The sequence below is a fragment of the Amblyomma mixtum genome, chromosome 9 (genome assembly GCF_055824585.1).
Source record: "Amblyomma mixtum isolate Tamu chromosome 9, ASM5582458v1, whole genome shotgun sequence".
NCBI classification, from domain to species: domain Eukaryota; kingdom Metazoa; phylum Arthropoda; class Arachnida; order Ixodida; family Ixodidae; genus Amblyomma; species Amblyomma mixtum.
Genome location: NC_143020.1, coordinates 117,569,445 through 117,596,678, shown reverse-complemented (window position 1 = coordinate 117,596,678; position 27,234 = coordinate 117,569,445). Strand labels below are relative to the sequence as shown.

The 27,234-nt window shown below is 47.9% G+C and overlaps 1 protein-coding gene across 3 annotated transcripts in view; it reads right to left on the bottom strand.

Annotated features, from left to right (window-relative positions):
• LOC149330922 (uncharacterized) overlaps positions 1-27,234 on the bottom strand; it is a 280,634-nt gene that overhangs the window by 113,813 nt on the left and 139,587 nt on the right. Inside the window, exon 1 of one of the 3 annotated variants that reach the window (XM_089561632.1) lies at positions 9,089-9,475. The exons of the other annotated variants lie outside the window; for them this stretch is intronic. The gene's annotated coding sequence lies outside the window, so the exon portion shown is untranslated. Of the gene's footprint in view, positions 1-9,088; positions 9,476-27,234 lie in introns of those variants that run through there. 3 annotated transcript variants of the gene reach the window in all.

Sequence of the window (27,234 nt, the reverse complement as noted above, 5' to 3'; positions counted from 1 at the left end):
CCCGGTCATAGAATGGGAGGCAACGCCTTGTGTGTCATATGATAACACGTAGCACCTGGAGGAAACTGGGCGCGGCGGAAGCCAGAACAGACGCGTTCACGTCGGCGCGCACCGAACCTCTGTCGTCTGGCAACAGTGATATCCCTCTCAGACTTCGCCGGCCAGTGACGTCATGAACTGCCTCCCATCTCGAAGTCCCCTTTGTGAATCCTGGATTAAAGGCATGTATTTCACCCGAGGTCAGTGCTTTCTTTTCAGTTGCATGCTGCACTGGTTCCTTTGCTACCGAAACCACGCGGCCGGATATGTTAACTGTTCACACAAGTTTGTGAGCCAATTGAAGAATCGTGGCTCACAGCAACATTTCTGAAGGTAACGAAAAAATCCGCCTTTAATGAACGGGTCCTATGGGCAGAGTTAGCGGAGGATTCGAGGAGCGAGGAGGAACGGAACACCTTCGGGAACGTGTGTGTGCGTGGGCATATGTTTGTGTGTTCGCGTGTGTTTGTGTGCGTGGGTGTGTGTGCGTCGCGGGGGGGGGGGGGGGGGGTTCGGTGATAGCCCGCCGTCACTTACGTATTCCGTGAATGCGGATAAGCGCCAGCTACCACGATCAATTACTCCGGATAAAGCTGACAATGCGCTCCTGCGAGTCGAAATTATGGATACCCTGTCAGCAGTGATCGAGAGAGAGGGTGAGAGTGGTCGAAAAGCCGATAAGAACAGTACTTTGAGATGAACTGTAGTCAGTTACAACTCAAGCATGTCGGCGAATGCCCCTCGAACGGGGTCCTCCAGCCAATTACATGCCGTCCTGAGCCTCTTTTCAAGCCCCCCCCCCCCCCCCCCTCTCCGCACTTATAGCCCGAAAAAGGTGAAAGCAGACTCCTTCAGGCCTGACTCTGACCTGCTGTCCCACAAGAGAGGGCAGAGAGCAAGGAAGGAAAGACAGAAGAGGCGAGAGCGAACATGCGAAGTGAGTTGCACATGCGATGTTCAAGACAGAGTACATGCGCGCATAGGTGCAAGAAAAATGCACCACAGAAGAAAAAAAAATGAAACTTCGAACCAAGGACCATGCCCCTTTGGTCGGGGTCCCTTTGTTCTCTCGAATTCGTCTCCCGACTATAGTCAGATGCAACTCACGAACGAAGCAGCTTTTGCCCGTCAAAGGACTTCCTTCTAGCCAATGGCGTCGGCAGATTCTCACGACCAAGCTGCTAACGTCATAATGCAGCAAGAGGCGCGACAATGCAGGGAGGAGACTGTCGCCTTTCATCTCGAACTAACTGCATTGTCACCCCAACAGGGTCATGAGAATCGGCCGACGCCATTAGCTGAAGGGGGTCCTTTGAGGGGGAAAAGCTACTTCCTTCCTGAGTTGTATCCGATTATAGGCAGATCTCTGCCGAAATGTCCACGTTCCAAAATGCATCAGGCGAGGGAACCCAGCCCCTCGCATTCCTGCTACCCTTGCAGTTAGATTCGAGGTCAAACTGCGTGACTGTGGAAATAGGCCTCTTTTAGAGAGAAGAAAAACGGACACCATGAAATATTCTCTGTACCCCTTTAAGGGCCATACTTCGCAAAAATCTAAAAAAAAAAAATGTACTGCTCTTACACAAGTATATACTATACGGTAGTCCGATGTCGAACGAAACGATTATGTAGCAAACTTCACAAGATGCGTGGAAGCATCAGCTAATTAGCTGAGCTGCTGATGCTAACCGAACACAAAAATCAGGAACATATGGGAGAGGAAGAGCCCCGTAGACGTCAGGCATGTTTGCGTTGAAGCCCGAATGCCTACAATGCTCTCTTAGTTCGCCGCAGGGTACACACATATGTAGAGTCTTCCAGGGAAAGCGGTCATGCCTTTCTCTTGGGGCCCGCCGTCATGCCCCAAGCAGTGGTGAACGGGGTGAACGGAGCAAAGCAAAGCCCGAAAGCCCGAAGACGTGGATGTCGTGGGGGAGAGGCGTACACAAAGGTGTACACAAAGGTGGCAGCGGCCCGCTCACTTGTTCCGCGTAAACGAGCCTCCACGCGGAGTGGCGCCGACGCCTCCAGAAGCGCAGCGGCCGAACTCCTTCTTCCGGGAAACAGGGAAGCGGCCGAGGGCTTAAAGAGGTTTCGAAGATCTCCCCCAGCCACCTTTTCTTCTTGTGCGCGGCCGCTCGCGGGGGTAGTGGTGGCGAGCAAAAAACAAATGTTTGTCGTCGGGCTTCTCTCAAAGTGGGCGTGAGGAAGCGTCGCTTGGAAGGAGGGAAGCCGGCGTGTTTCTCGACAAAGCTATGGTATGAGGCCGTGAAAGAAGAGCCTAGCTGTCACTGATTTGACCCCACAATCGCAAAACGGCTGAGTTAGCGACGTTACATGGTAGAAAAGCACCGACAGTTACCGGAGAACGAAACAGCCGTGGACACACACAGACGATGTTTTTTTTTTCTCTCGTCCTTGTCTCTTCTGATGCTTTCCGTTACTTTTATGGGATAGCTTTAGCGCAGGGTGTAAGGTATCGTGTAGCTACACTTCGAACAAAAGTAAAAAGGAACATTCGATGAGGACTAAGACGAGTTATTAGTGGAAAAATCTTCGCATGTAAATAACAAAAGGGATATGAGTGAGAAGCAAATAAACCTTTCAGCTGACACTGAAAGAACGTTCGCAAACACAGCAATGGACGATAATATAACGAACACACATACACACAGGCTGCCATTGGAATTATAGTTGACTTTCAGTTGTAAGTTCTAAGAAGGTCAGCTGTAACTACAGTAAACGTGAGCGTTCACATGCCCTTTTCAGCTTTCATGTTCAGTGTTCAGCTTGAACGTTCAGCCCAGGCACTTGACCTTCCTGAAGCCTTCGCTTATCTTGTTGAGTTTTCGGGCAACACCATATATCACGCAGGAACTCTGCCTGCCCAAGTGCCAAATGCTGCAGTCTTCGCATTTGAGCATTCCTTCCTTTTGCATAGCATTTCGAACATCACCATCATCCTCACCACATCCTCTACAGGAGAAAGGCGTCTTCCGTGCCAGCTGTGGCCATCTTATCCCTCGAAACTCAATAATCTCATCCGCCCACCTGATTTCCTGTTGCACCTGCTATACGCTCTCCTTCACGTGGAACCCAGTCCGCTACCCTTAACTATCATCGGTTATCTCGTCTTCGTATTACATTCCTTGCCCCGGTACATTTCTTCTTCGGATCAAACAAGCTGTTACAAATGTTTTTACAATAAAGCCTCTCGCATTATGCAGTGCGCAATGCGCAGAGCAAATAACTCGGAGAGTGAGAGGCTAGAAAATATAGGAATGAGGTGATACAGAGGTTATACAGAGACCTCATTGGACAGGAGTATTATCGCACGGACGAAAGCAGCTCATGTGGCCCTAATATGCCATGGCAGCGAACCCCGAAAAATGAAGATTCGTAAGATTCGTATATCGGATACCCGCAGCAGTGGTTCAGTGGTTAAGGCGCTCGTCTATTGAGCAGGAGTGTCCGGGTTCGAACCCGATCGCGGCGGCCGCGTTTTGATGGAGGCGAAACGCAAAAGGCGCCCGTGTGCTGTGCGATGTTATTGCACGTTAAAGATCCCCAAGTGGTCTGAATTATTCCGGAGACCTCCACTACGGCACCTCTTTTTTCCTTTCTTGTTTCCGTCCCTCCTTTATCCCTTCCGTTACGGCGCGGTTCGGGTGTCACCAAGATATGCGAGACAGTTACTGCGTCATTTCGTTTCCTCAAAATCAATTTTCAATTTTCGTATCTCGGATTCCAGCTTGCAGTGGAGGGCTGCAGAGGTAAGCTCGGAGATTCGAGCATCTAGCCAATTCTGCTACGTAAATTCAACTCTCCTTAACTTCTCTTGATGGGCCCTATGTCTTTTGGATAATAAGAAAGCTGACTCGACTGTCGAAAACCGACGTGGACGTCAACGAAACACGTTCGAACGGGATGAACGACCCTTCCACATTAACTCGTACCACTCATGCTGTCGGCCTATGCATCATGAAGCGGAAAAATTCGTGCAGGAGCAAAACAGGCTGTACAAACGAACGCTGTTATAATTTAAGGCGTCCGTAATAAAACTGCGAGACTATATGGCACTGCGAAAGGGCCTCAGTGAACTGGTTTTAGTAGAGAGATTTGTCATAGCGTGATACTTTACCTTGATCCGCTTCCGTAGGAAGCCAGCTGGGCCTACGCAGTGGCAGCAGTATGTTCCTACAAATCATCTGCGCATGCGCAGCTGAGCCTCGAGGAACCGGTTCGTAGAAGTGGATCTCAGGTCAAGCTATGCTAAATATTTGTAATGAAGCCTTTCACTGTGTGCAAAGCTGTGGTGTTTCGAGGATAACAGCTGAATCAGCAGTCAACAAGCATCACTTATTTCTTATCCGTGTTACCTGCAACTGGTGCGTAAAAGAAATCCGCATTTTCCTTATTGTGCTGCCACCTGTCGTGTGCTGTAAGAAAAATATACCACGTACGAGAGCGCCCGCTCCATCCGATGCCGGCCGTACTGCGTATATCGCAGTGCTTTCGCTATATGTTTAGGGTGAGTCGCTGACAAAGAGCTGGCCTGTAGGTCAAGTGCCACTCACAGAGCATTTGTGTTCGCAGGGGATCGGCATTGACCACAATCGCACTTTCAGAGAGTGCATCCACGCATGGTTTTGGCGCTTTGCTGCTCCCAGAACGTTCGCCAGGAGACGCCTGGAAACGCGGCACTGCCGTGGAAGATAAAAGCGAGTGTCCTTCATGTGACCTCCATGCATATTTTTTTTTTCGCTCGACGAATTCCTGTCTGCGAATTATACGAAGCTTACGGACATTCTAGCCACTCCATGGTAATCTAAAATTAATGCTGCTGAACCCCATAGCAATATGTCATTTATTCCTAAATACTGTCAGGATGAAAGACGTAACGCCAGTCACATGTCCAACATACTTGGGCAAAAATTTTATATATTGAAAACCGTACGGTAGCCGACTACAAATATTGAAAGTAATGGTCCATTCTTCCGATACGTAGCAAAATCTTTCTTTTATAGTGTTTCCATGGCTCGCATCGAGGGGTTCAGACTGCCATACAAAACCAATGGGGAATGCTTTTGACGATAGAGAAAACGTTAATAGCAAAAAGACGCGATCCTGCCGACGCGAGATCTGCTCTCATATCGATTGTTATAGTGAAATCTTGCAGTGTATAAACGTTTTGTCTCTCTCTAGTGCGCTCATAAACTCTTTCCCGCCCAAAAAATGCATTTTATGGTGTATGGTACACGGTTTATGGGGGTTTAACGTCCCAAAGCGACTAAGGCTATGAGAGACGCCGTAGTGAAGGGCTCCGGAAATTTGGACCACCTTGGACTCTTTAACGTGCACTGACATCGCACAGTACACGGGCCTCTAGAATTTCGCCTCCATCGAAATTCGGCTGCCACCGCCGGGATCGAACCCGCGTCTTTCGGGTCAGCAGCCGAGCACCATAACCACTGAGCCTCCGCTCCGGCCTCAAAAATGCATTTGTCCAGAATTGTTGGGTACGCATCAGTCACTGTCGAAACACCAGTCATTCGGCTAAAACCAGCGGTCAATAACAGCGATCGATACTATTTCCCATGGCTCTTAACGAAGGCAATAACCCATTAAAAGCCTGCAACGCGCGACTTTGTACGCAAGTAGAAACCGACCTTATACCTGTATATGCCATGATCACCTATATGGACCTCACTTAGCAAAGCCCAGTTGCCACAGAAGGAGCTGAACCATGTCTTCTCCGTAGAATGCAGCACAAACCTACACCATGCACGTAGGGGCCATTTCCAGCGAATCCCCACCAGCGCGCATGTATACAAGAAACAAGGAGCATCAGAGCGGAAGCACTTGCAAGGAGGCACAAGCGTGGGGACCAACGCGCAAGGCATCGTGCGCTGACGATGAATGAATTAATTGCTACCTTCCATGCGAGGACGGTCACTATATACCCCGGGGAAAGATGAAGCCCAAAGGCGGCAGACGCCGAGAGACAAGCCACGTTCGCACCGGATGTAGCAGACGAGCTTAGCCGAGCGAAACATCCCGACGACGGTGCTGCCGAGGCGGCCGAGGTAAAAGACGACCATGTTGTGGGGACAGAGCCACTGCTGTATACCCTCAGGGGCGATAAAAAGAGCCCGGCCGACTGCTCTGCTGTAAAGAGGTATGCATGTACCGGCGGATAAAAAAAAAACAAAGCAAAAATACATGCATGTGCAAGCCAAGGAGCCGACCATCCGCCTCTGCATGGTGCTCGAAATCTCCTGGACGTTCACGCATACTATACGACAGCGCATCGGAGTCCTGCTGGGGGAGGAGATAGTGTTTTTACTTTTACGGCTCCTGCGCGACAGGTGCGCGTTTCGGATGTGCCAACGATCCTTTTGGAAAGGGTCCCGCCAGCTCATATCTACAGTGTGGAAGAAAAAAAGATTTTTGTTGTTGTTGTTGCTGCCTTCACGTAGCCGTAGCATGGTCGTTTTGGAATCTGAATTCAACAAAAGACATCCTCCGGTTAGAGGACTATATACACCTAACTTTTGGGTACGTGTTTGCTTCTTTGTAAAGAGGCTTAAGACATTATTACATACGGATTATAACCGAATTTCTTTTTCGTATTGTTTCGGTTTCAACAGCCGAGCGATGACCGTGACGTCAGAGAGTGGTTGTAGCTCACGTGAGACATAAAAAACTGCAACTTAACCGATGCTTCTACATACGTTGTCATTCCGGGTCTTCGGGAAGGCTGTCTTCGGCTGTGAATTAAAGCGATGAAGCAGCGATTATATCGCAGTTTTCCCATGCCTCACGTGACCTATAACCACTCCTTGACGTCACAGCCATCGCTCGGCTGTTGTAACCGAAACAGCATGACAGAAAAATTCGATGATAAAATTATTTAGCCGTCGTAAGCCAATACACCATAGTGCTTCATGGATATTAGTGTCTTCCGCATCATTGTAGCGAATAAAACATGCTAAAAAAATTAGGTGTCTATATTGCTTTAAGTCCTGGTTCTAGTTTGGTTGAATGTTAAGCCTGGACCTGCAGATTATGGCGGTCGGCGGATCTGCACCTACTGTACACTTTCTACGGAAAGACAGTATAGCTGATCATGATGGATGACTTGTGCACGTCAAAGCGAGGTCCTGCTGTGCATTAAAGGTCACCGACGGTAATGATTTCAACCTGTGCGCAAGTTTAGGTGTTACACGAGAAAGCCTAATTATTTTCGCGGTCAGAAGCAAAATAATATTACACTGCACATCAAGTACCAGGGCATAAAACTTAAATTACGGGCATCAAGGCAAAATGATCTCACCCGGAAGGCAATCCACGCTGTAATGCGAAAATAATGGTGCACCTGTGTAAAGCCAGAACTCTATTGTTTTTCTCGAACAGGACTCGGCGATAAACTATGCAAAATAAACTTTTTGTCCGTACGAACAAACCATATATAATTGAAATTGAGTTCAAAATCGTTGACTTCGTCAGACACATCGCTGAACCATCCAACAGAACTGCCTTCCCTTAGAAAGCAGTCATCACAATCTTTGAAAGCAGTCATCACAATGTATTTCCAAGAGGCTTTAAATTATGGCCACACGTTATAACAATGCCGGTTTATGTATTGCTCCAGTACTGAGCGCATCTCATGAACGGCGCAAAAACGCGCTGCAGGATGCAGCACCAAACCCATGCCAATAACTTTAATAGTGCCACTTGACAATGGCTGTGCTTTTGAGTGCTGGGCCGATGACACAGTAAATGCGGGCGCCGCAACGAAAATGGCTTTACGTATGTAACTGTAGAGAGGGAACTACGCCTTATCTGTATTTTACATTGTTTCTTTCCATAACTGTCAGTGATGATCATGACAGAACGGCAATACCCACTGCACGCTGAATACTCCACGTTATGGTGATCGCACAGGCATCAGTCAGGATGTCTCGGAGCGCTGCCAAGGAACTGAGTTACTCCTATAAAGCTGTCAAAGTTGTTCTCACTCTGACACAATTTTTTTTTTCTGGGATATCTTATCGGAAGGTGTATTCGACATCATTACTAGACTAGAAGGCGATACTCCTGTCGCATGGTTTATGGCAGTTGTTTTAGTGCCTCAGAAAACTACAAAAATATTCCTTTCTTTGGAGAGGAAGTTACTGAAGGTGACCACTTAGATTAACTTCCTCTTAATAAACCTCCAGCTGTCTATTACACAAGCTGTAAAGGCATCCCGTTATTTCATTGAATGAGAAGGTAACCAAATTAAATTCATGCATTGTTTAAAGCATTCCTCTGTCCAGAAAGAATTACAACTAAGGGAGTACAGCACACTTTTTTGACAGGAATGTTATGTTGCCGTAGTTTTATATTCTCTGGTAGTTTTATATTTTGAGTGCAACGTTCAAACAGCATCTCGCTGCTCGTCGGCACGTAAATTTATTTAGCGAATAAATTATTAGCAAGGGAACCAGGACACCGCTTTTGTTTAGATCTCACTGAGCAGAAGCCGAATGTAGGTTTCTTAATTTTTCCTTTCGGTTTATCCGTTAGTAATCTAGCATCGATCCCCATGCTGTACCCACAGCATACTCCTAACTCCCGAGGCTTCACGTAAGCTCGGATAGAGATAGCACACCTGCTTCATAAATAAGCAACGCTCAAAGCAGCAAGTAAACCTTCACGTCTACGGAAAGGAAGTGTGCCCTCGCTAACTGGAGCAAAAACGCTGAAAACAAACAAACAAGAACCTGATCCAACGAGGCCCGCTCGCCCACTCACTGGCCAACAGCTGCTGGCCGGAGTCTCACCGGTGCTTCGTCAAGCGTCACATCTCTTATCGGGAGGAGGGGGGGGGGGGGGGGTAGCCGGGCTCCTTAGTGCATAAAGCTCGACATGCCTGCACTGCGCGCCCCTTCTCCCAATCTCGCACGAGGGAAAGAGTGAGGAAGAGCGGACCTGAGCGGTGTATAAAACGTTTCGGAGCGTTTAAAAGAGGCGTTTAATAATGAAAAAAGAAATTCAAACGCACCTTCGCAGCGTCACGTACGCGACGAGATGGATGGACGAACACGTGGATCCAGTGGCCCTGTACAGGAAGCCCGTTCACGTGGCTGCGCATGTTTATAGTTCTGTGCAGGGAAGCAGAACCGATACTGGAGCACTTATCATTTCCTTCTTCACTTGCTCTATGGTTTGAAGAAAGAAGCACTGCAGTATATGAGGCGTATAGAGAGATGAGGCAAGCAGAGCGAGCTAAACGCATGCTTCGCATTGGTCATACCATCACTTAGCTTTGCTGGTGCTTTCGCACTGCGAATGCGCCATATTACTGGTTTACTTAGTTCACCGTAATCACTGTCTCGATAAGGCAATGCGAGGGCACGGTATGACTTGAGGACAGCGGCTTCGAACTTTGTTCATTACAATGATTTTTTTCCGGTTCTCAATTGTCAAGGATTATTCGGATTTCTCCAAAGCTTTAATAGTTTTTAATTTAATCCGAAAAAAAAACAGAAAGTAATAAACAAAGAACCCAGTTAATTCTAGCTCCCTTATAAAAAATGGTCTATAGACAGTCTATAGATTGTCTATAAATAAAACTCTATTGAAAGTGTATGACCATAAATCTATAGATTGTCTATAGACTGTCTATAGCATTTGTATTGCCTACTGTTCCCTTAGATTTGTCTATAGAGAGTCTATAGTCTTGTCTATAGACAAGAGTCTATAGACATAGAGTCTATAGATTTGTCTATAGAGAGTCTATAGCCATCCACTGCAAGTGTCATGCCAACGCGCCCGCACCGTCACTTTTTCCGCATCCTTTTTTCTTCGCACTGCTAAAGACTGGAATGGCCTTCCCCACGACGTTGATGCCATCACCTGCCAATCAAGTTTTGTGACCAATTTAAATATGCATTTCATAAATATCATGTAAGCAATCATATTCAACCTATATTTGTACTCCCACCCCTTATGTAATACCCCCAAAGTGGCGTCTTTAAGGTAATAAAGTGAAGTGAAGAAGTGAAGTGAAGTCTATAGACTAAAAATTTTGTATGGGTGACAGGCAAGAGTAATAGACTCAGCCTCAGGACGCAGCATTTAATGACATTTGCTAAAACCTTAGGCTCACATTAGCAGGAACACACCGCACAGAAGATGCGCTGTGTAGGACATCGTGAATTTATTTGCGCCTACGAGACAATAAGACTGAGCTATAGTCGGATACAACTCAAGAAAGAAGAGGCAAATGTTCCTCAAAAGAGTCCCTCAAGCCAATGGTCGACAGATACCCTCACCCTTGATCGAACCCCTTACACCATGCCAGCTTGAAATCACATGGAGTGGGAGACTAATGGCTAATAGTCCCGCCTTAATCGGATTAACCACGGCGTCATGAAAGTCGGTCGACGCGATTGGCTGGAGGGCCTCCTCCGAGGGGCGTCTGCCGGTTGGTTCTTGAGTTGAATCTGACTACACACGTCAAAGCCATAGTCACTTACTCTCGAACTAAGAAACGTTGCCGTCGTCGTCCTCAGAAAAGAAAGTGAAAAAGATAAGTTACACTGAGTCGAGAGCGGGAAGGCCTTGACAAAGAGTAGTCAGCGTGCAGAGCACTGCGATAAAAAAAAAATAAAGAATGAAAAAGTTCGAAAGTGAGTTACGTCTCGACCCTTCGGCCAGTGGCCGGGCGGAAATAACGGCCTACCGGGTAAGTGCAGGTGCTTCTAATTAGTTCGTTCAGTAATGAAGCACCATAATTAGCTTTTTAATTGCTGGAATAACTTTCCACGTGATGCACGCGGAAATGCATCCAGCCTTCACGCCGTGGTATCCACAGGCTACTTTGTATCATCGCAATAGAAAGTGTTTTCCGGGTAGACGGTCCAAATTTATAGCTAGTGCACGTGGGATAGGAAGATATGTTTAAGACTGATACAATAAAACCATTACGAAAAAAAGAAGAAAGAAGAACGGAGAAATAAAAACCCCTGGACGTTTCATTCCCAAAGAGGCGGAGAAGTTACGGATATCTCCAGCTTTGTCAAGGCGTCCACAAGAAGTAGTGTTGAGGCATAAACGTTTTATGCTCAACATGCCATGCATAGAAGCATCGTGCCAGTTTTAATGCGAAAACATTTCATGGCTAAACGGCAACGAAACCCGGCATCGGCGCTGACCAGCATCAGTGGTCCCAAAAATTCAGGGGGGCACTTTGTTGACCTAAAGTGCAGTGAGGCGAAAGAAAGCCTTAAGCGCGGCGTTGCTGGTTGTGTCACTGATGTGGGGTTAAGATGTTAAGCGTCGCCTTCAAGAGTGGAACGCGACAGCGTCTTACAACGCTGCCAGGGAGTCCACAGAACGCCATCGCCCGTTCGGTTCTACGCCTTGCTCATCGGTAAGTTGGTTTATGAGGAAAGGAAATGTATCTGTCTCGCATATCTCGGTCGACACCTGAACCTCGCCGTAACGAGAAGGGAGGAAGATGGGAGTGAACGAAGACACAGTATTCACTAGACGCGCCTTTGTTCATACCAAACCATCGAGCTGGCATGGCGGAGTGGTTAGCGTGCTGGTCTCGCACTCCGGAGACCCTGGTTCGATTTCCCAACTCGACCAATTTCATACTCGGTTTTATTGATTTCTGTGGTCTGACTAAAAAGGTTAATTAGGCTAATTAGTTAATCAAGTAATTAACTAAACTTATTCCCACTTACTTGGAGCATCACTATACCATCCATTTCATTGGTTGCATGGTTACTAGCCAAAGTGTAATTGGCCCCGTTTGAAATTCGCGCACTGTGACGTCACGAGCATTTCGACCAATTGAAAAGCGTGACATTTCTGTCGACAACTCCTGCTTACAACGATGAGGCATTAAAGGCTTCCGCCTTAAAAATCCCGTCATCGCGGTATCAAAGAAAAATGAAGTTTCTTCTGAAAGTGCCGGGGAATAGAACCCAGAAGTTTTAGACTGCGAGCCGAGAACTCAACCCACAGGCCTGAAAATCACAATTCTTGGCGAACAAAGGTGAACCTAATATATGCGTTGCATAACAACTGTATGCTAACGAGTAGGTGTGTTATTAGGCAGGTAAAGAATTAAAAATATCAAAAATTAAAATGAAAAAAAAAACGCGCATTAGCATTCAAAGCGCATGAGTAGTCTTAATTGCCCTCCGTAAGTCTCTCGAGACTACATACCTTGAAATGATGAGTAGCAGAGTAGCGGGCCTAAAGGGAACACACCAGGAAACGCGGATGTGTGAGTCTATCCTAGCTGTTTCGACACAAGTAAAGGCAAAGACGCAAAAAATGCTCTACACACGTTTATAGAATCACAACCAAATAAGTCCCAGAGCAGTTATGTGATAGATCCAACTAACGGGTATTCGGCCCGAGAAGTTGTTAGATACAACTAACGGGTGTGAAATCTAACGTTGGACGAAAACTCGTCTGGTCGGGAAGACGATTCATGAATTCAAGTTCCTTCTATTGAATTCATGAACTAACGGGTGTTCGCTCTGATGCATAGCATGCCGCCAGCACTTGAAGCTTTTGCTGGAGAGGTTGAGTGCGGGATGCATAGCTTTCGTCCCGTTTATACAGTACATCTTGAATGCACTTAATAAACACATGTGTGCAATGACATCACTGTTCAATCAGCAGCCGACTCCGCGCTTTCGATGATCCGTCCTCTACAGCTATCTCGAGCGTTCCCACATGATGAGGCAGAAAGGAAACCCAAAGGTTCTTTATTCGCTGATATAGTCGCTGATATTGAGATTATCACCTTACTTCAGTTTTTTAAATTTTTTTAAGCTTTCTTGGACAACTCACTCAGCTGCACAGCACCACGAAGATTAATTGCGATGAACACTCGCCTTTCTCACGTATACATACTGAAGAGCATCAACATGCACCGAATACAGCCAGATGCAAACAACTTGGCACTGGCGTCACGGTAGGGCCTCGATTATCATCATCATCATCATCAACCTGATTGCGCCTACTGCAGGGCGAAAATGTCTCTCCCATATCTCTCTAACTTTGGCCTGTGCCAGCTGCAATCGCCTTATCCCCACGAGCTTCTTAATCTTATCCGTACACAACTTTCTGCCGTCCCCTGCTACGTTTGCCTTCTCTTAGAATCCACTCCGTTACCCTTAATGACCAGCGGTTATCTTGCCTTCGGATTACATGCCCTGCCCAAGCCGATTCCTCCCTCTTGATTTCGATTAGGATGTCACTGAACTGGCTTTTGTTCCCTCATCCACTCCACCCTCTTCCGATCTTTTAACGTTACACCTATCATTTTGCTTTCCATATAGCCGCTGTACCTTGGCATGTCGGATAGCATACCGATGATAACGAGACATTTTTCAAGCTGTTGCTGAACACAGGACTGTTGCCGACTGCACCTCTCAGCCCATTACGCGACTCATATTTATGTATTGCTCCTTCCAGCAGTTAAATATCTTGGTGGTGTTGTACACAGTGTAAACATCAATACACATTTTATAAAAGTGTCGCAAGCCAGAGAAAAATTTCAACAAGCGCCTTGCAAACTGCGCACAGCTCACAAGCCCTTTACGCAGGTGGCCGTGCACGGTGCAGATTTTGAGAGGAGCAGGTGCGGCTACGCTTGGCTTCTTCTCGTTGACTCCTCGTTTCCGACGCTGCTTCTTTAAGTCTTTCGTACGCTTGTATTCACCGTTTTGTTTCTGCTGTAACCTCTGCTTCTCAAGTGTTTTCACTCCTGTTTTGACCCCAGATGAGTGTACGTGTTCCGGCAGCGTCGCGAGGAGATGCGCGAACGCCTTGCAGACGCAGGTGCGCTCGCGGGAAAAGAAAGCCAGGTTTCTGCCTGAAGTATCGCAAGGTCATGGTCCAATGCTCTCTTTCCATTTTAATTTAGAAGTCCACCACGTCGCCTTAACTCACTTAATTGAATAAAAGGTGCAGCAGGGCAACTAAGGAAGAAAAAAATGGCTGAGGCTTAACTTGGTTAACCCTGGTCAGATGCGAAGCATATTGATGGCTAGGCTTGGTAATACATGGCTTTCCTTGGTTGAATACTTGGTCATTTTAATACAACCACTAGAAGCCTTCGTCGTGGGGGAAGACAACGGCATGGCTACAGCGGAACGCCGACTAACCCCGAGACGCGCGTTGGGTGGCCGCCTGGATTGCCACGGAAGCCGCGTCCGCCTGCCCGGTGGAGCGAGCGTTTCACCTACACCGAGTGTGAACGCGCGTTCGAAATGCGCGGGAATGCCGCTCGAGGACATTCCGGTGTCTGTGCGATGGCATCGTTCTCCCTCTCCTAGCGCGTGACGGCGATCGGTCGTGACGTCATGTGTCACGTGGTATGTCACGTGGTGTGTCGTCACTGTACCACGTGGTATGTCACGTGGTGTGTCGTCACTGTACCACGTGGTCTGCACGGCGTGCAACCACAGCGACGGCGCGAGGTGGACCCTCATCTTCCTCTGTCAGGACGTCATGTGTCACGTGGTATGTCACGTGGTGTGACGTCACTGTACCACGTGGTGTGCACGGCGTGTAACCACGGCGAAGGGCTGTAGTGTACCTCCGTCTTCCTCTGTCGTGACGTCATGTGTCACGTGGTATGCCACGTGGTGTGACGTCCCTGTACCACGTGGTGTGCACGGCGCATAACCACGGCGAAGGGCTGTAGTGTACCTCCGTCTTCCTCTGTCGTGACGTCATGTGTCACGTTGTATGTCACGTGATGTGACGTCACTGTACCACGTGGTGTGCACGGCGCATAACCACGGCGAAGGGCTGTCGTGCACCTCTAGTAATATGCTTCGCATAAAAACTATGGGGCCACTTTGGCAGCCTAAAGTGCGCTAGGCGAAAGCATTTGTCGCCCTACTTCGACTGGCAATGACTGCTTACGTTTCTTATAGCTGCACCGCTTGGGAGCCATCCTCCTCCAGTAGCTCCCGTACACCGACTGACGACGGAGCAGCGCTCGACGCTGCCGCGCCGACAGCTCCACTTGTCGACGAAGATGGCGTCTCCTTTTGGCGGCTGCGCTCGTCGACGAGTCACTAGTTGCGCGGCCGAGTTTCTTCCATTAAACTTCTTTCCTTGAGATGTTCGTCTGCCTGGTTTGTTGTGCACGAAAATCGGCACACGTTCCGAACTTCGAGCTGCACATTGCCTAGGCGGCAGCATTTTTCATGCGGCCTCTCATCCATGCAGCGCGCTGCAGCGAATTTCCCTTGAAGGGTAGTTACCATGGCTCTCCGCAGGCGACGCCATCTGCTCCTCCTGTAGCCGTGACGCAACGCGCGCGCCTCGCTCGGAGATGGCGGGATGACGTCATCTTTTTGGGACCATCTCTCAGCCTCAACGACAGTCGCGGACAGGATTTTATCCGACGGGGCTAGTAACGCTTTCGCATTAAAGTAAAAAAGGAAGCAAAGAAATGGGATGACGATCAGGCAGCCATACGCGACGGTCCGACGTAAGCAGTCGTGATTTTGCCTTAATGTGTTCACAAATCAACTTTATCCAAATGATGCTTCTGCTGTTGGCACTCTTCTACAATGGTTTGAAATCCAAATGCCTCAACTTGAATCAATTCGTTTCGCATTTCCTTTTGCTGGCCTACCTGAACTTGCGGGATCACCGGGATCACCTGGGCTTGTCACACTAATTTTGCGATGAATATCTTGACCGAATGCTTGCCGGGCTTCGTTCGTGGAGCACCGGAGAAAGGGGGGGGGGGGAGGTGGCTGGTGTGTGATGCTCCTACAGACGGCATCTGGCTTTCCCACTGCGTCTCTGAAATCTTTCAATTCTATGTCACCTTCGGTTCCCGGACGTCAATGTGTAGAATTCGATACACACACTAATAAGCCTTCCTTGTCAGGGGATTGAAGCCATAGACCAGAATACGATACTCTCACACTGGGACCGGTTCGCGCGTACTCTCAAGCCCAGACATCAGGCGCCATCTTTCGCCCGGCTGCCAAAACGCTACGAAGTACACTTTTGCGCCATACATGAGTCATCCTCCTGGAAGTACACGAAGTCATCTGGGCACCACTGCGTTGTCTGCGCATGTATTAACAGCCAGAGGAAAAGAAGCAGCTGGGTTGAGTACTGTGTGCGATGTGCACGACATGTGTCCTGAGATCTGCTGCTGCGGAGCCTGAATCGTTTTGCATCATGCGTTAAAAATGCCTCCCTGCGTCAAAATATGAATTGCTGCGGTGCATAAAACGAGTAACCGGACAAATACTAAAGCACGAGTAAGTACTGTGCTTGAAACGGTCGACTTAACTGCGTGGCCATCGCTATACGTTTTGAGTTCAGTGACCGACTGTGTTACGGGAACACGCAGGTATGCTCGGAGCATTCAGAACTGAGTGATTGAGTGCGTGCGTCGCTGTAGGACTGCGAGAATAAACGTCTCCTGTTCTGACTTGGAGGCCTGTTTCATTGCTGCGAGCCTTCTTTCCCTGCTGCTCTCTTTCTCCCTGCGGAACCGAAGCTCGAACTCACGATGGTTGGATCAGTTGATGGTCTGTACCCACCGCAGTAATCACAACACCAACCTAGTGAAAACCTGTGCCAATGCTCCTGCTCGGCTATACAAGGACAAGTACAGCCCACAGCTATAGCGTTGGTTTCCTGTGTTTACGCATTAGCGGCATCGATGTGTATGGTCGCGCTGAAATATCGTGGTGGCTGTAGTAGGATACAACTTAAAAAACAGCAGTTGCTAACACTGGGTCGTGGTCCACGGCGTCCTGTATTCCTCCGCTGGCCAAACGAAATCAGGCTTTCAACACTAATCAAACAATCCACGTATCAAAATTCTAGAGCTCAATTTTTTTCTTGTGATAAGCTCCCTGTTTAGGTAACAAGAAACGTTTTAGCAGCGGACTACTTTTTCGTCGTGGAGGAATTCTGTGCGCGGAGGCTCAATGTGGGCGGAGCATCACTGCAGACTTAAGTTGTATCCGACTATAGCAGTATTACCGGTTAAACAGTTATTCGGTTAAGTGGGGTAATCTACCATGAGCCCATTTTGATGGTTAGAACCGCCTTGTTTGCACTGTGGCTCGAATGCTCAAGTACTATATAAGTTGGTAACGCTTCGTATGGGTTCCCCGAGTTATCGTAACGTCACCTGTCGCGCGGCAGAACACTCTACCTGTCAAGTGGCATGTTACGCCGACAACACCAATGACAACGACGCGGAACACGGGACCGAGCGCTTATAAGAGCTGCTCTCTAAAAACAATTCCACCAAGTTTCCTCAGCTTCGCTGACTCGAGTTCTTTGATATATGTATGTCATGGCGAGATCCTCAAGTCGTTAGCCTTGTCTTCTCAAAGGTGAGCAGGTGTATTTTATAGTGTTCTCAAATGCATATCAGGGCAATGAAACAGTTCGACAACATATGTCTGTTATCCCTTGCTTAGCTGTGACGGAATAATAGCCAAAAGGGTGCCAATGCCAACGAGCGATTGTCGAGGAAAGTATTGATCGTCGTAAACGGAACACTAATTGCGACCCAGTTAGCATTTGTTATTGCCACATGGTGATTTTTCTCTAATCGAAAAACATTACTATGAGTAGGTGTACGACGCTGGTTTCCTCCACGCACGCTTCATCTTCCTCTGCTAACATAACGTAAGGAGCCGTGAAAAGTCCGTGATATGTGAGTGCCTTTTTCTGAACAGGAAAGAAAAAGTATTGCTCAAGCTCGACAAACCAGTATCTGCCTATGAGCAAGGCGGAGAAGGGATTAGCGGCCGGGCAGAGACTAAACTAAATAAGTCGCAACTGCGAAACGATGAAGGGGAACGGATGAAAGACAACACCTCGGGTGTCATAGAGCGGCGGGAAGGGGAAGACGGGTAACCGAATCCCAATCGCGTTAGCCCGAGTCAACCGGCTGTGGCGGGCGTGACAGGCCACCCGCGCGGGAGAAGAGTGTCACGCGATCTGTCATCCGATCCTCCCACCCGCCACCGGCAGGGGGCGGGCGCGAACATTCCGAAGCGCGTGCGCCCGCGCGCTTCTGTATGTGCGCACGGTTGGGTGTGACGTAGAGCGGGTGAACGCCGGTGGCGCTGCCTGGCGCCCAGTACAGAGTTAGGGCTCCGATGGTGGCGCCCCCAAGCATCCCCGTGGGAGGATCATTGATCACTGCGACTCTGGCGTCCGCCGTGTGTAGGCTCCCGGCCGCTGGCCTGTAGAGCGCGGGGTGTGTGACACATCGGGGACGTTTAGGGAAGGGGCGGAAAACACGCGTCTGTCACTGAGTCCCGCGGATGACGGCAGGAGTCACACAACCTGGGAACGTGCTGTTCTTTCATTCCTTCTTTCTTCCTTCCTTCCTTCCTTCCTTCCTTCCTTCCTTCCTTCCTTCCTTCCTTCCTTCCTTCCTTTCTTCCGTCCTTCCGTCCTTCCGTCCTTCCTTTCTTCCGTCCTTCCGTCCTTCCTTCCTTCCTTCCTTCCTTCCTTCCTTCCTTCCTTCCTTCCTTCCTTCCTTCCTTCCTTTCTTCCTTCCTTCCTTTCTTCCTTCCTTCCTTTCTTCCTTCCTTTCTTCCTTCCTTTCTTCCTTCCTTTCTTCCTTCCTTCCTTCCTTCCTTCCTTCCTTCCTTCCTTCCTTCCTTCCTTCCTTCCTTCCTTCCTTCCTTCCTTTCGTTCTGTTCCTCTCGTTTCTCTAAGCTTTCTATAAATGGCACCGCTATCACCACTTTCTTTCCTGGGCGCTGAAGCATGCACAAGGACAACGGGGCTTCTTATTAACAACACAAATTATTCGGTGCCCTAAAACACATGCGTAATTAGGTTTTAGTGTGCTTACAAAACTTTTGTTCCGATAGCCCTGTATTAAATCTGGAAAGTAGATAAAATTTCGCGGGAGATTTTAAAGTCTTTAAGGCTTTCCATCCTCTCATATTACCGCGACTGACTTCGTTTCGATTGCACTGACTGCCTGACTTGTTACAAAAAGGTTTAAGTAAGTTTGAGGGGCGCATTCAAGGAGGAGAGGGTGGAAGTCACCGCAGATGGGATGTGAAGGACAACGTATTGGAGGGCTCAGAATTAATTTCGACCACTTGGGGTTCTTTAAAGTACGCACTAACATCGCTCAGCACATGGGCGTCTGATTTTCGCCTGCGTGGAAACGCGGCCTCCGCTGCCGGGATTCGGTCCAGCGCCCTTGGAGTGAGCAGCCTAATGGCAAAGCCACTGAGCCACCACAGCGGGTAGTGTAAGAAAAGAGGGGATATGAAAGAGAAATACAGGAAGGATGAACGGCGTGTATGGATAGGTAGATCTATTGGTCACTCACGAAGGGGGAGGAGTCCCCTTTGAACTGTATCTATAGAATTTTTTTTCAAAATTCACAGGGCACCTAATTAAATTATCTGTTGGCAACGCGTAGAACCAGACTCTGTTGATGTCTTTACCGTAAGTGACGTCACTACGGTCTAGTGATTCCACTTCCCTGCTGCCAATGGGAATTACTCGCTCCGGTGAGATCCCTTTTCTCCACTCAATGGGAACTATCCTGTCTGGTGACGTCACTTCTCTTCAGCCAATGGGTGAATTTTATGAGCGACGACACATCTTTCCCCCTATGAGGCTTCAATGTCATCGCAATAAAAATAGAAATGGGGCTCAGCTTTGTTTCCCCTCGTAAAATTTCTCTCTCGGCGTGGATCTCCTCCACCTTCCTTAAATCCGCCACTGATACGAAAGATGCATGTGAGACACTGTCATAAAGTGTTGATCTGACACGACGACATAATTCTTTACTTCTGTTTGAAAAGTGCCTGTAAATGTTGTGAATTTGTGTGTGTTTATATGCTTGTATTTTGTTTTGTCCCACCCTGCTATGATCTGTACAAGATCGCAGTATCTATAAATAAATAAATAAATAAATAAATAAATAAATAAATAATGAAGCGAACAGTGTCTGGCAACCCTTCAGGGCTTACCAGCACTGTGCCTGCAGCCACCACCCGAGCATTTTCATTTCCGTCAACCGAAACGCAAATGATGTCAACAAACAGTCAACGGAAGCTCGCGAATCGCCCCCTCTCTCATATTACGCCGCCGTCCAGATTGAAGAGATATCTCTGGGCTACAAACACGGAAGAGAGAACCGCCTTGCCCACCATTCGACAGCGTCTCCCGATCCGTTTCACACACAATATATCTCTTTCCCACTGTCAAAGACCAAACCCGCCATCTAACCACACAAGGAACGAGAAAGGCACTCAAGCCACACGCTCTGCAAATATCAGCAGTCCTTTCGCTCGATCCGCTTAGCGCGGGGGACATCAAAAGGTTGCCCGCTCAATGCACCACTTCAAGCACGCGCCACGGCACCTTTAGTTCACGGCGCCTTAAGTACTGTATACGTAGCACAACCGCAACGCCGACCACGAGGTTGGAAAAACATTCGAGGTCGCCAACTCCTGCTGTAGCGATGAATGGATGAATGAGAAGAGGCGGGCGGAAGGTCGAAGTGAATGTAAGCCAAACAAACCGAAAGGAATGGGGAACATTAGGAAAGATTAGGGATGCATTTGTAGCGTATACACGCGCTGTCCTCTGGGTAAGCGGGAGAGGAGGATGTTCTCGTGAAATCTACACGACCGTGGAGGAGGCAAGAGGGGAGTGAGTGTTCCGCGGGTGTTTCGAGGATAAAAAAGAAAAGGAGGGAGAACGGAGGGGCGCGCGATCGTGCGAACTGCAATAGAGGCGGTGCCGGCGGTGTCAAAGCAGTTCTCACACGCTTGACTCGCCTAGCCGTACGGCTTTCATGTCGAAGAGTGGGCACTTGGACAGTTTTCTTTTCCACCGCGCCGACGCCGCACGGGAGAGTGTGCACGGTTGGGAAAGGGCACAATAGCAGTTATTTTTCCCGAACTTCTCTTCCCGGTCTCCCTACTTTCCCCCCTTGCACAGTGCTACGTATTTCGAATGAAAGGAGGTGCTTTATACAGAGGGATACAAAAACTAAGCTGTGTACCAGAGGGAAAGAACATGAACTCGGTTCTGTTACCGATGTCGTTTTTTTTTCCCCTTTCACCCAGTTCTCCCTGTCTTTTGTCCGAGATGTACAATTGTCCGACACGTTTTTGTCGGCGGAGCGGATGACGGAGAACCCCGGAGTAGGGGGGAAGAATACCAGCACGCCCATCGAGCAAAGCGCTTAATCCTCCATTAGCAGAGAGTGACTGACGCGTGTGGCGACTAAAGCATGCGCAGTAGACACGCGTCGGATAGGGAGTTTGTGTGTGAAACTAGGATCCGCACCAGGATAGAGAGATTGACACTTACGTTCGGGTACAACGCGAAAGCTCGCGCAGTGGCAAATATAGGAAGATGGGCCGTGCTTTGAAGTTCTGTGTGCTCCTGTCACACGGGCACTTTCAAAGGTCACTGAATCGAGAGCCCTCGATATTCACAAACGCTATGGAACTCGATAGGAGTTATGCCGCTACAACACGACAAGCTCAATTGCCTTCGAGGTATTCCATGATCTCTGACCAATGTGTTGTGGCCCCACTGTCGACGGCAATAATTTGCAGGCGTAGATCAATTAACCAATAAGCATAACGGTTGAAAACGATTTTTTTTTATTCATTACAGCAGTATTAATCACTCCTGGAAAAAACTTCGTTGTCTTCGACAAGCTGTAGTAGCATTCATGCACTTTTGAGGAAGCTAGTACATGTTGTTTTTGTATCGCTGGCAATAATAGTAACCGCGGTGTCCTTAATATCATTGGACGCCATTGGCTTGAGAGTCTCTTTCAAAGGGCATATCTGCCGTTTCCCTTCAGCTATATCCGACTACAGTAGGCAGGTCAACAATCAATCGCGTAAAACTGAGTTTATGATTGCGTTCACGCTGTGTGGGAAAGCAAGCATTATCTTATTATGGCACTTGTCCTGTCTTTTGCGTGTTCTGGCCCTCATTTTCTTGCGCCCTTGTATTCCATTTACGATGTCTCTTCACCGCCTAGCTAAAACTAAAGTCTTGCTGATTATTTTAGCACGGCCGTTCATGCTGGCAGTCAGGCTAGCAGGTGGAATATTTGAGAATAGCAGTAAGCCTGAAAAAGTGCACAAAAATAAAAAAGAGAGAGTAACAAGGGTCAAGGTATGCACTTGTAGAAGAGCGACAAAAATGACACGAGAATGAAACACGAACACGTTACACGATCGGCCTGTATGGAAGACTATATGAGCACGTTACTGATTGGGATAGCTTTTGTATATATCTTTGAGCTAAGGGGGATGGTAAATTCGAGGTGATGACAGGTTAATACGTTTGATTCAATTCGTGAGTGACTAAGGGGGAAAAGGATGGCTTGGAGGTGTCGGTACGACATGCGTATTCGTTCAGCGTACGCCCATATTTATGTAACAGACTGTCGGCTATCGATGCAACAGAGATATGAGAACGGGTACCGAGGGTACAGAAATGCAGCCGAGATGGACAGTGAATAGTCACGTTAGTTTGCGACATTAAGAAATTTTTTTAAGGTAGCTGTAGGTGGCTCACGACAAGGCTAGAGCTGGAAGGTTATCACAGAGATAGGTATCTGTCGCGCAGAAAACGCAAGCCGACTAATGATGATGATCGTTAGCGCTCCTCCCCCGTGTGATGCGCGGCAAGCGTGAACAGCGGGAAGAGCGGAGTCGTCTGACAACCTTGGCAAGGCAGAAGAACCAGACTAGACACAACGATGACTCCGTACTGTACTCGCGCTTATAGTCACTCTCAGTAAAACTTTTTTACTAAACGTGGTAGAGAGAGGGAAGGAGATGGTTTTTTGACACGAGTTCACAAATTGCACAAGAGAGGGGAAAGCCTCAGGGTGCTTGACAATGTTTCGACAAGAGGACTTATCTTCGCCTAGCAAAACGTTCAGCATTGGCGGGATTTAGATCCCCATCAACCGTTTAATCCCTTTTTATCAGCCATCACGCCTGGACGAGATTCAGGCTCCTTATCCACACACCAGCTGGTTAATCCACTTTAGCATCCGTTACGCCTGGACAAGATTCATGCTCACCATCCTAACCCTACCGGTTATTCCCCTTTAGCAGCCATCATGCCCGGACAAGACCCACGCTCCCCCTCCTAACACCCTTCGCACTCTCCTCCCCCTCACCAAGCTTTCCTCTTCAGAGTGCAGGCCCTGTTTAAACCTCGCCAATGATGAACGCTTTGCCCAGACGAAGAAAGGTCCTATTGTCGAAACATTGGCATAGGCTTTCCCCGCCCTTGTTCAACTTGTTACTAAACAGTTGTTACAAAAGAAAAAAGGCATCCTGCCGTTAATTAACCCCCTCCTGCCCCCCCCTCCCCCCCCCCCCCCTCCGCACCTAAGTATTTAGCCTACATGGTGATAACGATGACGCAACTCATGAGCAGGAGGAGTACAGCTGAAGTTCCAAGCCAGCATGCATGCCGTGAACTGCAGCAGGAAAAGGATGGATTGATTGAAGATAGGAGCGTCCCTTGTGAAACGGGGTGGCGGCAGTTGCCACCCAGCTCGGGTTTTTTCTTTTATTTTTGTTTAACCGTGCTGTAAATTTTTACTAAAATTCGCCATTTTCTTCCGCTACGGTTTCGTACTCTTCTAACATGTCACCTCTGTGCTTTTCAGCCACGAATCCTACAATCGCTTTTTTGCTAACTTCCACCGCCGATTTATTTACATGACCTCTGTTATCTCTAAACCCTAGGGCCTCAGGAAGAGTGACTGTGCCTGCATCGACATCCGGATGGACACCGTCACATTTGAGTATAAGGTGTTCAATTGTTTCTGCAGATCTACCACACGCAGCACACGTGTTATCTTCTTCGTTAAATTTCTTTAAACCTTAAAAAAAATGTCGTTAAACAACAAGAAGAACAGTGCCACCGCTGGTATATATGCACGTTAATCGCTTTCGGCCGTTCCACGTGTACTCTATCGAGTGCCGAGAGAGCCAGACGTCCTTGCATCCAGCGTTCAATCGCGGGCAAAAGTCGTCTTCTCCTGTCACACACGGGTGCCCTCGTGTATAGACAAAAGGTTCGGTCGCATCTCTGGATTGTTGTACATACACCGCGGCGGCGAACCTGTGCGGACGACAAACCCACACGCGGCCCGTTCCGACGCCAGCGAAGCGGGGAGGAAAGAGCGTGACCCGCGAAATTCGTCAGCGCCACTGAGCCGTGGCTAATGGCCCGTTTAGCGTGTTGCGCAAGCGGCGATGATTCACGCCGCCGCCGCGGTTCGAACCCAAACACAATGTGCGCCCACTGCATCGCGTGCCCGATCTCGAGGGGAACGGGGCCTGCACGAAGAACGGGAGGCTTTATAAAGGTGTTAATGTTACACGCTTTAGTTCATGGTAAGAGCTTTTTTTCTGGACCACCACTGGCACGCAGTACCAGGATCGCTCACTGTAAAACTTTTTTCGTTATTTACTGCTCTTTTATACTGTCTAAGAGGGTAATTACTCTATGGTATCAATCAAATCTATTGTATCATTTCTTTAATGATCTTCAATGATATGATGGTCTATGAGATATATGTTTTTCTACAATATAATTTATGATATCACTTCTATAGTGCACTATGTTATGATAGTCTATGATATTACGGTAGTCTATAATAGCCTACAATATAATCTATGATAGTCTTCTGTGTTAATTCATGATACCATTTCTTTAGCGCAATCGAACACTTCGGCCCTTCACATCCGGTCCGTGCTTGACGTGGAAAACCATCATTTAAGATGGGGAACTTGGGTGAGAATTAAGGTACTCATATTTCGTAGGCACGGTGGTGAATTTGCTGCATGGTCATCGCCCGTGACCTGAGAGGACTTTTTTTTTTTTAGTTCTCACAATTTTCTAGGTTTTTGTGCTGTGTTGTTCATACCACGACACATGCATCACATGCCACCAAAAACGGGGCTCAAGGTGACGACATATTGCGTTTCTTTCATTCTAATAAAGAAGTTAACTGCCAAATGCGTCCTGTCCATTCTTCTTACCTGTGTTTCTGACTCTAGCGACAACTTGAGCAGATTTTAGTCGAGTACGAAAGCAACAATTGCAAACGCACCACGACTACGGGACATGCAGGCCCTGGACATATATACGGTCAACCATGGTTTCTTCTGTCGCATGTCGTGGTGTTAGTCGTAGGAAAGCATTTTATGAGACGCAGCTCCTGAACTTCATGGTCTCAAAACAGTCATCACTTGTGCTGAATACAGCATGGTGAATGTAGCCATGCAGAAAGTTGGGCGAGTTGGTAATACATGTTGAACTTAGCAAAGCGCAATTAAAAGACAGGGACATAGAAGAAGAAGCACACAGAACAAACGCTTGTCCTGTGTGCTTCTTCTTCTATGTCCCTGTCTTTTAATTGCGCTTTGCTAAGTTCAACAGGTGAATATAGGCTCTGGTACTTGATGCTTACGATCATTATTCTGTTAACGGAGATCTCTCGCGCTCTGATGAAATCCGCATACTTTAAATCCTTGAGAGGTAACCTGTCAATCTGCACTCCTTTCGTCTTGCTGCTTACAGTTCACGCCATGGGTTTACAAGAAGCTCAGTTATATAGTTCATGAATCTTTCACCTATAGGCTTTACTCGTCCATACAAAAAAAAAAAATATCCAAGCGCAGTTTCAGTCAAGAAGACGGTAGGCTACAGTACAATAATGGGATTGATAGTAAAAGGCAATGAGTGAAACGAATGCACTAATGCAAAACTAACTCACTGTGTACGCTTGCACAAGATGGCGGAATGAAAATATTAATGCTATTGCATTAGCGGTCCTGTTCCCAAGAAAGGCCGCCGTCCGTCCGTGTCGCGAAAAAGCAGGTTGCAATGAAATTAATTCAAATAAATTCAATGCAACTGCCACCTGCCCACTATGGCACTGCGCATAAGCTGATATGTGTCCAGAGACAGACAGCCTTCCAAAGTATATATGTGGAAAAATGAGCCTTACGCAGGGGCTCGGGAAGAACAACTTGGGTCTCACAAGCCCCACCGCTGGCTTTGTTTGAAACAGCCAATTGCCGTGGCAGCGGCGCATACATTTTAACCGCTGCATCACTGTGCCAGTAGGGGTGTGAGGACTCTCCGAGATCTGTGGAAGAGAAGGACTACTTGCACGGGAGGGATTTCTAATGGTGCCTCATTGCACTCTTTAAGGATAGGTTAAGCATCGTACAAGTTTTTAACGTGATAGCGTTGACAGTCTTGTTCAGCGGAAAAGCTGGTGTCGGCGCCATCGTCGTCGCCGACATGAGCAAAAAATCCTCAGATAAGCAGTCCCGTGACCTGTAAACCAGGTCACGTAACCTTGTGGCATAATCACAATCTGCCCACAGTGGCAGGTGGCAGTTAGTGGCTGGTCACGAGAAGTTGCCCAAGAGGAGCAACCTGGGTTCCACGAGCCCCACCGGTGACAGCACCTTCCATCGCAGGGCAGTGGCGCATCTCTTAAACCATTGCACCATGCATGCGTCAGGAATGGTATGAGGACTCCCAGGGGCATATGAATGTTCATACAGTAGAGTATGACAAGTTCCGCATATATGGGCATTAACCCATTAACGCTGTCGTCTCGTACCCATAAGGCGGAGCTTGGTTTCCCCTCCAGTTCTTTTTTTTTTAATGAAACCATCTCACTCGGAAACATTTACTAGTACAATCTTAATAAGGAGAAACACAATGGCTAATGACAATGGCCTTGTCTCGTTGCGGCAACACTTCACTTCCGGCTCAAAAAAAAGCAAGAACAGAGAGAGCATCCACCATGATACAAAGGCTCCTGATGACATTGCGGCGTGCTCGTGGTAGAAAATCAAGCGAACTACCGCTTAAGCAATGTGGTGACCGTGACAGCCGCCTTAGCAATGACCGAAATTTTACACCTAACTGGCTATGTCTAGTAATGGACTGAATATTGTTGATTAAAATAAAACACAACAGAAAAAGTAAAGACAGGGCGTACTTGGATATAACGAAGGCTGGCTGCCGTTAGAAACTTGCAGCCCTATAAGGCCGTTCTTGTAAGAAAGTATTCCTGTATATATTATGCAATTTCTGGTGGTGACGTTCAGGTCT